Raw genomic sequence first — 12,895 nt, forward strand, 5'->3', positions numbered from 1 at the left:
ACAGTATATAAGGAATATACAGTGGAATAATGAAATAATATGCTTTATACTTTCCATGTTCTGCATGGAGAATATTGTTTCCATTTAAGTGAGAACTGACAGAAAAAGGAAAAACAATCATTAGAGACTGAAGGTATAATTATTATTGATGGACAACAAATACAACAATTCATATGTAAGTAAGACCCATTGCCTACATATGTAAGACCAACATATTGAGCATGGGACACTTTCCATTGCATGGTCACAGTGGTGATGAAGACCAGGTGTCCTCATCTTTATCATCTATTAAATTGAGTGGGAATAGTGAACCATCTTTCTCAAGACTTTCTGGAAAAATCAGAACAAATGCTGTGCAGTCATCCTTGTGGCGACATTGTAAATACATCCACCACTGCTGCGCTGGAGGCAAACATTCTGTGAGACAAAACACATACACAACTGACAGATCAGGTCATTTCTTTCCTTTTGGACAGCAAGTTGCCTAAAATTGAAAAGGTCTTTCACATAATGTGCATTAAAGAATGAGAAACATGTCTTAGCCATCTTTCCAGATCCATGATTCAAAGACACCTGCCAAGAAAACAAACTCTTATAGATAATTCCGACAGCCATGAGTCAGGAATGATTAATGAAAACAAGCATAATTTTGGCCACAGATATTAAGAGACAAATGAAGGAGAATGTAAGGAAAGAGATAGTATTTTCTTAAGATTTGAATCAAGAATTGCTGCTGCTCTCTAGAAAAGTTATCATAATCACACTTCCTTGTAATTTGTCCAGGAGTATGATGGTGTACCACAAAATCTGTACACATATTTATGTGTCTTAAAGAATGTCAATCTGTTGGACAGGGTACTGACAGGAAAGTTAGGCCTGCCTTCTCTTCAAAATTATGAACATATAGATCAAAACATAAGGATATTTCATGGAAACTTACATATTGCTACAAACAGAGGCAAAGGAGGAGCTACACTGGAACTGAACGTTCTTCTTTCAGTCTCATCTCCTTATCATGCCTTTCTTCTAAAAATCTTAAGTGCAAATGGAGCCTTGCCACTAAAAAACCTTCATTATGTATAAAGCTTGGTCCATGAGTTGTGAAGTACACAGTGGGCCCTCATGGGCATGATTAAGTCTTTGTAAATCAGAAAATGAAGTTTTAAGAAGAGGTATCATGAAATAAAGCGAAAATGTTCCCTTCTAAGATAGCTCTGCTCAAGTGCTATGAAGCCAGTACTTACCTGTATATATTTATAGGTTACTAGAATAGGACTTAATATTTGATTGTCTACAGATACTGCTTGAAGAAGACAAATGAGTTACCTCTCAGGTTAATGACATTCTTTTAAAGAAAGTTAGACATTTTACTTTCTTATAAAGGTTCTCCCTTTCAGACTTATCAGTCTCTCTACGTTCTCATAGGATAAGTTTTTTGACCTCCTAAATACCTTATCTGCCTTTGGTTGCTTTGAAAAGTAGGACAGCCTAGGAAGATACTGTGAACTTGGGGAAAAGATTATTAAAGTTCAAACTGAATTATACAGGTATTTGTGTTCTGTCTTACCAGAGATGCTGATTCTTTTCAGCTTGTAGAATGACCAATAATATCTAGTTTTACCTCAAATGCTACCACATTTTCACACTGGTAAATATTCAAGAACAAACAATACAGAAAAAGTTATGCATACTCTAAGCACAAGTACCATGCTGAAAGACACTTATATTTAAAGTTCTTTATATGTTAGATAAGTTTCTAAATTTCTATAAAAAGGATGGTAACGTACATCACTCACTAAATGCATACTCAGGCAAACTGACCTCTCAGCTTCTGTATGTGGGCACACATAGGATAATAGATGGAGATGAAATTTCTTCTCTATATAGAGTTAAAATGGTGAAAAGAAGGATTCTTTACCTGCGCTATTTTAATAGTTATCTCTAGGGCTCATTTATGTATTACATACATTATTATTATGTAGACAAGAGAAGGCACGAAGGTTATAAATGTTGTATTATACATTTTTAAGGGTAGGGAGAATAATCTGACTTAGCTATATAGTTTACTGGTTTTTTTTCCTTAGCTGGCACAATGAATATGAATGTCACTATCAAGTATACATAAGTTATATCAGACTTAAGTTTCTGAATGACAAAGCCAAGATAAGTGGCACACAGAGATTGATGAGAGACTGAGAAGATTTGAAAATGCCTCTTTCTGGGAAAAGAACACAATAACAAACCAATCATTTTCATACTGAAAGCAGAGCTACATTCTCCTTGATGCAAGTAGTGAAGGGAATTAAGCAGTACTCCCCCATGTCTAAGCTAGCTATAAATATTTACCATCGTATTTTAAAGCAAGCTGAATCATAATATCTAAGGGGTTTTGATCCAGAGTTTTGGTTTTGGGCATGTTTTTTTGTTTTGGTTTGGAGTTTTTTGGTTCTCTTTTTTTATAAATAGAAAGTATAAGTGAAGAAATTATGCAGCTGCAAGAAAGCAAAGTACTGACAGTACCAGGTGTGGGGGTGGGATAGAATGAAAGATTCAAAAACTAAGAAGAAGTATGCCAGGATAACTAGCTCTTATTTAACCTTGGCATTACTTTCTCTTCATATTTCCAAGTTACATAAACTCTTGAAAACCAGACTCTGAAGTGGAAGCCAACTAATTCTTAAAAACTAGCAGCATCACTGCTACAGGACTGAGCATAGACAACACTGCAATTATTTTATTGGTGCATTTCCCTATGGAAGATTCAGGTATAAAAGATTGGCTCAGCTCCCTAAAGAAGTAACTGAATAATTTCAGGCAACATTCACATGCACTTAGTTCTGTCTGTGATAAAAACATGAGTAATGATAATGGATTTCTTCCTCCAGGTTTATGTTGTTTCTTCCATTGACTGCTCCCAGTATGTAACTTGCCTCATCAGTGTCAGAGCTGCAGCCAGTTTTTGATCCACTTCTAGCTCCACATCCTTCCCTGCTATACTAAAGGCTAGCCATTTATCTCCATTTTGTATTTACTAGAATTCTTTCTCTTCTTTAAATGTAGAGATTTTCTGTTGCCTCTTTCTCTCTCCCCCTCTCCCTCCTCTCTCTTTCTCCCTCCTTCTCCCTCCCTCCCTCCCTCCCTCCCTCCCTCCCTCCCTCCCTCCCTCCGTCTGTCCCTCCCTCTCTCCCTCTGTCCCTCCCCCCTTCTAACCTCCTCCCATTCCAATGCATCAAGATAATTTTGAATTCTGATCCCATCCCACATACCACCTGCCATCCATCCTGCCTTGGAGCTGTCAGCAAATTTCATAAGCATACATTCCCTTCCATCATCCAGGTGGTTAATGGAAATATCAAATAGAACCAGCTCTGGACCTTTTCTCCTGGGAGTCCACTTGAGACACCTTTTTGACAGCAAACCTCTGTGAGCAGCTTTCCAGCTGACTGTGTGTCCCAGCTGGCTCTGACTCTACCCAGATAACAGATCCCTGCCTTAGGGAATGATTGTCAAGCAGGATGGTGTAGAGTGTTTTGTTTAAGTTGAATACTTCACCCTTGTCCCTCAGAGCAGACCTTGGCACATAAAGAAATATCTTGATTTCAACATTGCTTTTTCTTGATCACTTTTAGGAGTTTCTAAATAGATTTTGTAATATTTTATCATATAACTAAGAGGTAGCTCTGGTTTCTGTTAGATGACCAGTTTGTCTTGATTTTTAGCATTTATCCATTTGCACATTTATCATGGACAACACCCAGCAGATTACATGAATGTTACCCCCAATGTTCTTTACCCTATAAAATCTGCTAAAATCTAGTCACAGTAGCTATCAATTTTGCACACCAGTGAGATCTGTTTCTGCACAGCTGACTTTTCTTTTTTACATGTAAATCAGTACATGCTGACATGGTTCATGAGTGAAATACAGAGAAAGCTTATGATTAAAATCAAAATCAGAATCAAACATTGTCAATATTTTTAGAGCTTGAATATGACTTACCTCAAAAATTGGACTTTTTCTGGAATTCAGTCTTTTCAATTAAGCCTTTACCAAGACAAAATCTCAGCTACAGGATGAAATTTATACTCAAAACAAAAATGAGAATGAAGGAAAATTCTGTTTCACCTCTTAGATTTAAAAAGCAGTTTGACTGAGTATATTGCAGTAGAGGATATTGCTCTTATCTTTTTTCCATATAGAAATATAATTTTTTCACTGAGCTGAATTTGGAATTTCCAACATTAGTTGGAAATTTAGATTGCTGGGCTACAGATACAATACCATCCTGGCCGTGACAAAGTATAAAAGCTGTAGTAAGTTGAAAATAACAAGGGCTATGAGAAACAATTATGTTCAAAGTTATCTGCACTTTTTTGTTCAGCTCAAGATAAAATCATGTTAACTAAGAAAAACCCCATGAAAATCTATCTATTTGGAGCAGAACCAGATCAGTAAAATCTGGTGCATTCCATATGCAGAAAATTAATAAATCTACCTGCAAGTTTTGCAGCTAAACAGTAAAATGCCCTAAACGGAGCATATAAGCAAACACTGTCAAGCATGTTTCTTTCTTGTGGAAGAAAACAGAAAGCTGCAACCACATTTTCTCTGAACTTTGCATTTTGATTGACTTTGTACTTTAATTAGTACCATGATGGGGCATTCAGTGCAGATCTGGATGTAGGTGTCTGCTGACTTGGTACTGCTCTGTGCTGTCTTACCCTTCTGCTGGTAAAACATGAAATGTCTCCCACCTCTGTGTCCATACCGAGTTGGGCAGCATCCCTTAAATCACCAAAAGGCACATCGCAGGGGGATTCTGGGTTTGTGTTTGAAAACACACTTCAAAAAAGCCAATAAACTATATTCTGTCTTTTAAAGTACAGATGCTTCTATGTGAAAAATGGTGCTTGCTGGTGTGCTGGGAAGTGTCCTATCTGCTACATTTCACCTGTTGATACCACATTTAGAGGCCTATAAATGTTTCCAAAAGTTATTTCCACTTCCAAGTGCTGCATTAGCAGAACCAGGTGCAGAACTGTAGACCCTCTTCAGAGGCTTCACCTTGCTGATGACAGAGAGGGGACAAATTATGCCATTCCTGCCTTACCTTTCTCTCTGCAAGGAAGAACATTCAGCAGGCACCATTTCTCATAAGGGGAGCAGAACCTTCTTGACCCCTGGGCACTGAACATGAGCAAGAACTGTTTCCATTTCATGAGTATTCCTGCCCATTGGAGACACACTTGCTTTATCCAGAGGTGAGCTGCATGGAAAAAGAAAGAAACCAAAATTCTTAGTAGGAATATTCTTTTGAAAAATTGTGAAAAATAGCCTTCACAGTAGTAAGTCTCTTTTGTGATTTAGTGAGAAGGCCACAGGCTCTGTTTTAATCCATTTCCAAAAGAGTAGAGTTTATATGATACTTCACTTTTTTCATTCAAGTAATGCAGCTTGCTGTCTGCTTACTGCTGAGCTCTTATGAGAGAATGCTGCTTACTGCATACTGAAAAATCTTCTTTTAGCTTGGGGCCTTAAATAAAGTAATAAAATTTTAGAACTACTTTAAAACTGCAGTAAAAACATTGATTGCACTTACTTTTATCTGTCAGCCTCCTTGTAAAAGTTTTTTAAGGATTTAGGATATCAAACAGCCCTGTAATTGGAAAATGTTTTGCAAAAAAATCAGATTTCAGCATTACAGATTTTGAAGACAGTTTTGTAGGCAACATGCTTTTCTGGTCAGAGCCAAGAGCCAACACTAGCTTTGGAACAAAGAGCTCATCAATCAGATAATGCTACTCAACACATTTCTTCAATGTATGGTGATGTGTTGGTCCAGGTTGGAGGGTGAAACTTTAGTTTGCCCAGTAGAAGCCAATCCACAGTGCCTTACACCTGCTCTGCATCAAAGCACAGCTCCAGCCAGAGGAGCACACAGCTCTTTGGGGTAAGAAAAACACGTTACTGCTGCTGTGGAAGCTCCTCATCAAAAATAGTTTACTTTCTATTAGAAAAATACTGATGTCCAGGATGCAAGGGGAAACTAAGAAGGCCATAAGGACCATTGAACTCACAAAAGGTATGCAACACAGACTGTGAAGAAAGGTTGTGAGTAAAGCTGGCTGAAAGGGAATTATCAACACACAGAGGAATTAAGAGATTCACCGTAACCTTAGAGTCTCTCAGGGCAGTGCAGCTTTTCCTTTCCATTGCGTTCATCCTTTCCAGGCTGTGTTTCTTCAAGTTGTATTAGCCTGCATCCCCTCCTCCCAAAAAAGGTTTCACATTAAACATCAGCTAACATGAGCTTCAATCATGGTGTTGAGGACTGTTATGACCAGAGGCCAGTTCTCTTACAGCAGTCTAACCTGATTGTCTCTGTCAGCCTGCCTCCAGGGTTCTGCCTTCAAAGACAACCAGGCCAAGGACTATATGCAGAGGTAAACTTTCTTCTTCTGTTTTGAGGTTATGTCTTTTCAAAGCCAATTCAAGATTATTTTTTCAGGTTTTGCACTGTATGATATTTACATTACTCAGTCCTATCAGAAATTGTTTTGAGGAGCTGCCTTCCAGGGTCTTCTTTTACAGGAAAGCAAGTGTTTGAAAGACTAGAACTGGTCTAGACTGAACTAGTCAGCTCCACTCTTTTAGATTAATATATTTGATTGGAATTTATGATAAATCAGTCTAAACTCCATTTATTTCCATACATACATTTGCTTTATGGCATTTCCCTGTCAGTTCATCTGTGAACTTGATAAACACATAATTCTGCATTCCATGCATTCAGTTTTTGCACCTGTCAAGAGAAAAGTAAAAGATGGAACTTGCACTGGAAGTTATAGTCTCCATGCACTACCCCTACCTCATAACTACAGTCCTTAATTTAGGACCAGTGTACCAGGAAGAAAAAACAAACACCATCAGCAGAAAACCTCAACAACAAAACCTATCTCATGAGCATGTTAATAAACTTAACATGAAACACACAGATAAACAGACCAACTTTTAATTAGGACAAACTACATTTCAATTGCTGTCAGGGGTATTTTAATATTTTACTTCAAAAAGCTTGGGAAGTATTATCTAATCCAGTGAGATGGATTTTTCCTGTAACTTCATGCAATAGAGAATTATCATTTTCTCTTTCAGTCTTTAACACTGTATCACCTCACATACGGCTAACGATGAATTTTTCATTTCTCCTTTTTCATAATAATGAAAAATGTATTGTGATTTTTCCAGTTGAATATTACAAAGTGCTATCCAGCTACTGAATTTTACAACAAGGCCCTTTCACTGTTTTACTATTGAAGTGTTAGATCTTTCCAGAGAAGAAAGATCATCATCAATATCTCAGTTTTGTGAAATCTGGTATTAGAAGCCAAAACTTTCATATTTATAGTGTGGTAGTTGTACTTCTCACAGAAATTATCTGCTTTGTTGCAGTTGTCAGAATATACTTTCTATCAGGAAGAGGTTTCTTGGGTCAGATCAACTGAGTGAATATTTGCTGGTCTCACTGGGATGATCTTTATTAATGAAATGCTGTATTCTTTGTAGAAGTGGATGTAAATAAAAAAACACTTGGAGCTTGTTTCAGTTTGTAACAACTGTGATAAACCAGGAAATTCAAAGGAATTTAAACACCTTGAGGACAATTTAAATGAACTTCAGGGGCCATCAGCTGCACCACAGCTATACCCCTGTTGGAACTCCTCAAAGATTCCACTGTATGTCTGCCTATTTGGAGTGACCTCTGGACATTTCTTTATGTACCTGGGACTGCACATTTCATTTCTCAATCACTGCTACAGCACCTGCATGAAGGCAGCTTTCAATTAATATAGATTTAAAGTTTTTGTGCTTGAAATACATTGCTTATTTAAATTTTGTGCCCAGATGAGCACAGCACAAGATTTACTAGTAATTAATCTTGGTTGCTTTAGAAATATGGCTTCTTAGCACGATTATAATCTTTACTGCATCTTACCTTCTCCTCAGATTTTCATCCAGTTTTCTAAAGTATTGCTTATTTGACAAATCTGACTGCAAAGGGTCAAGAATTACATGGAAATGGAAAATGAAAACCAAGCACTAAAATACCTTGGAGATATATAATTTGTCATTTGAGTCTCACAGTTTATTCATTCTCTTTAGGCCTTATGGTATCTGAGGCACAAAATATAGTTTGGACTCAGGAACTTATCCAATTCCCTTGCCATCCTAAAGGAACACAGAATTTATAGTGGAAAAACCTATTGTGCTATCAGGCTCTAGATGGTTGAAGGTACATTCTGACAATACAGAAAACATTAAATGTAATACTGATACTTACTTGCATTTAGCCAAATAAATACATTAAATTTATGAGTGAAAATAATAAAAGATTGAAAAAAGTTTTAAATCCACTTCTTGATTGCCTGTGATTAATTATAAATTCAAAAAGACAAATCACCAAATGTAAACAATAATGAAATTATTCAACATAAAAATTCCATTAAATTGTTCTTTGCAGTACTTTAGTTTTATTTATCTCCTGTTTTGCTCTTTTTGTCGATCTCTACATAGTGTAGGAGATGATTCAGAGAAGATAAAGGATAATGAAGTAAAAAGTGACCATCTGGATTTATCTTGTCTCCCCTGAGAGGCAGTGACCCAGCAGTGAATATAATTGGTGTGCTGCCCAGTGCTTCCTTTGCTTGTTGAATACAAGAGGTTGTGAGCAGGTTCTGCACAGCTAAGCCACTCACTGTGCTTTGAGGGGGAGACTGTTTTGTTCCTGTGGTGAAGTTAATACTGATGGAAAGGTGTCAGCCCTGGAAAGCAGCACTTCCTGGGAACTTGCATGGCCTGGGGAGTTCCAGGGTGGGATTCTGTACTCCAGACTTCACTGTGCCTTGTGTGTGGTCTGGGAGGAGTGCTTGCTTTGAACTGCCAGTACAAAACACAGCCTTTTGGTCCCCAAAATACAACTTATGAATTTGCAGCATAGGACAGAGCCAGTTCCATATACTGGGATGCCATTTGTCTGTGTATTTGGTTAGCAAATCTGTGTTGTCCCAGAAGAAAGAAAGTCAGTGAGGCTGCTTTTGCAGCTCAAGTGTTAAAGGTAATCCTGTGCTGTGGAAACATGTGCTTTCCCTCACATTCCTCCCTGGCATACATGGGGATTACTGACTCATTGTGGGAGGGAAGACTTCATTCATAATTCATCCTGCTGACAGTGGCCCAGCATTGGACATCCAGCAGTTCAAGATGTGGAAGGGTGAGAGTGATTCAAATGTAGCAGGTGATCCCTAGTTTCACAGGCTCTAACTCCCATGCACCTAAAAATGGACTGAAATCACGAATTTGTTTCATACAGCCTGATGAACACAAATTAGGTGCTAAGAGAATTTCACTTGCTCCTGCTCCTGCACTGCTGCCACCACCCAGCCCCTGACAGGGAGAGAGCCTGAGCTGTGACTAGCATCACCACCACAGTCAGCATCTTGGAAACACAAGTCATTCAGACTAACTAGCTTTCCAGGTTTTGGGTTGTCCCTGTTTTCCATTGTTTCCAGATTGGGAGTGAGGAAATTGAGCTGTGGGAGACTATCCAACATGCTGCCTGTGTGCTCCTGGGTACCAACTACAGTGAAGAATTATTATCGAGAAAATAATCTTTAAAATTTCACAGTTTATAACCCAAGAAAGGATTTTAAAAACCCATCAGAGTTATGTCTTGTTACTATTGAGGTTATACAACTACTACTGCAACAGAATAAATAGCTGTAAAACTGCTTTAACAGTGAGAGATTTTAAGATCCTCAATCTTCATATAATAAAGATAGCACTACTGGGTTTATCCTGAACCATATCCTTGGGTTCTTGTAGCCCACAAAGTCCATCTGGGTAAACAGTGCTGGAGGGCAGAGCAGCTGCTCAGCTCACCTCTAGAGCTGAGATTAGAACACAGCTACACCTCTCTGTAAAAGGCCCTGAGGGTGCCATTATTTTCACTGGAAAGCAGCAGTCTAACAAGTCCTACAGCCATCAGTGAACTTTGACATCTCTGAGATGAATAGTGTCAACTTTGTACAAGGCAAGCTGTAGGCTGAGAGAAGTGATCCAGGAGCAGAGTGACCTCTCTGAGAATCCCCTGAGCACCACAGATGTATTGTCAAAAGACCCTTATCTGAACTCCTCTCATAATCTGAATTTGTGGGATCTGTTCTGCCTGCAGAGGACTTTGTAAAAACATTCATAGCAAAGGGTAGCAGTGCACTGCACAACCAGGAATTGGCAAAGTGCTCTATGTATGCAAATGCTTCTGGGTCTCCTAAAATAATAAATATATAAGAATAGTCTGGAAATTGTATGAGTTTTGTGGCCGTGGTGAACGAATTATTTACAGAATAAGTAAGGTACCCTGCCCTCACAGACATATTCTTTACCAGCTTCAGGTCCAGCAGCATCAGATATGAGTGGTGTCTTTATAGAACAGTCTCAGGGAAATCTTTCTGGAACTATATTTCATGTTGACATGTATGTCATCAGCCTGCTATTAAGATCTTAGTTCTGACCAAAACAATCCATACAGGAAGGAGCTGAGCCATGATATAGCCTGATGAAGTGTGTTTCATAAACCAGTATTATTGCAGACTCCCATAGCCATTAATCTCTTCAAATGGGTCTTGGTGTAGGCTGGCATCTGCAGACAAATAAGTTGTGTCAGAAACAGGGCTGGTGATGTCAGGGTTTTTATTTTTGCCAGCAATATATAATCATAAAGCACACTATATTCTTTAATGGCTTTGCAAAGTGTCCTGGCAAGAAAACAACTGAATGCAGATGTTCATGTTACTCTCATTGATACAGATTCACAAATTTGGTATAGCCACACAAAGCACAGTGCTATTCCAACATATTAATGGTAGTGTTGAATATGCTATCAGAAGTTAGTGTGACTGAAAGGAATGTCATTCAAACATGGGAAATTAGTGTTGCTTACAGAAAAGTTTATTAACTTTGGTAATGTTCTGTGGTAATAAAGCTACCCCACCACAATTTGGAAGGTTCTGGTACTCCCTTGCCTTTTGCAGAGTACCCTGGAGGGCTATTATTCTCTAGATGAGTGCAACTTTGTGAATAAAGCAAAAGAAAGGATTTGCTTCAGTAATGACTAGATCAAATTCAAGATGCATCCTAAACCAAAGACAAATGTAAGCCATCTTTAGGTTCACTGAAAATACACAAGCAGATATATACTTTACAAAGTTTCAAATGCCAAAATATATCTGAAACTCTGGAAACTATTGAAAATTGATTCCAAGAACAGTTCTGTGTGATCTTTTATAGACTTGCTCAGTATAAATGTGCAATTTCAATGTGTAATCAATTTAAGAGGTTACTACTTTCAGTAAAGCAAAATTAGCACACTGAACTGAACCCTATTTAAAATAAATACTCTTCCTGAACTCTGGAAATTGTTACCCTAAGGTATTGATTGAAGATTTCCCAAGGCCAGTAAGCTGGGTGTGCACAAGGTGTTGTGATGGGGTTATACAACTGGCAGGCATTTGACACTTTAATTCTGGAATGACAACACCAAGATATTGAAAACATGTGACCATGATGATGGCAGAAGTGCAGTCTGGACTATCATCAAGGATAGTCACTATACATAATGTCTAATATATCACTAATGCACACCCCTGAAGGGTTACAAAAGCTTGATAACATGACATGCACTTATAGGGCTAGGAATAAATCCCAGAGGAAGGTGTGTAAACATATATTGAATGGATTTGCAGTGAACACAAACTACTCACAGTCCTCGGGCTGCAGAGGAATCATGAAAGACATGCCTTTAAAATCAGTGGCTCCCAGCCAAGGACGGGAATCCCACTCAGTGGGAAAATTCAGGTTCAAGATAGATGGGACTGCCACACAAAGGGATTGTTGATGCTTTGTTGAGAGCACAGTAATCTACTGTCAGCTGCCAGTCACCATTTGGTTTCTGAACAGGCCAGAAGGGTGCATTCAAAGAGGAGTTGGTGGCGACAATGATCCCTCTTGCCTAAAGGTCCTTGAGGAAAGCAGCTGCTGCCTTGGTGGACATGAGGTCTATGTGGTACTGTTTTGATGCTCTAATGAAGTGGGTGGCAGAGATGGTGCAGTTTGAAGGAATTACACTGTAGCATTTACAGTGACTGGAATCCACTGGCCCCACTGGCCTCCTACGGCATGGGTCCACATCTGAAAAACTGATAGCTCCCAGTGCTGTGGATGTAGAAACATCAAGGCCAGAGGAAGAAGTTTGACGTTACTAATGGAATATTGCATGGGATCCTGGGAGGTTTTCACTGTGTTAACTGAAGGGATGAACAATAAATTCAACATCAAGATTTGGGTCTTGGTGTCCATAACAAAGTTGAGCAGGTGCCAGTCATTCATGAAAATTAATAATCAGGACTAGGACATGGGGTATGCAAAAATGCCTTCTGGAAACAGAAGTAAGAGGCAGATCTCCCTTGGCAGTGGACTACCACCCATGAGTTCTGTAGCATGGGCTTTGTGGGAGCCATCCAAAAGGAGTACCAAAACAATGTTCTAACAGTTTGCTAATGTCCCCATCCAGCAGATGCCAAAGGTGGCTTATCTCTGTCTGGTCAGTGGAGGTGCCCACCCTCTGTCCAGATGAATGTTCCTCCACATCTCACCTTCAGGCAGAGAAGCCATTGCCACAGACATCACTGGGAAATGTGAACCCTGTTGAAAACTGACCAACCATACCCTCCCTGTCTGACAGTTTCTGTCTGTGTTGGGATCTGCATTATTAGGCTGTAGCTGTGAGAGTGCTACACCCATGGGTGTCAGCTGGAGGCTTATCTTCCATGAGAAGCC

Source organism: Cyanistes caeruleus, chromosome 1 (genome assembly GCF_971803275.1).
Source record: "Cyanistes caeruleus chromosome 1, bCyaCae1.hap1.1, whole genome shotgun sequence".
Lineage (NCBI taxonomy): Eukaryota > Metazoa > Chordata > Aves > Passeriformes > Paridae > Cyanistes > Cyanistes caeruleus.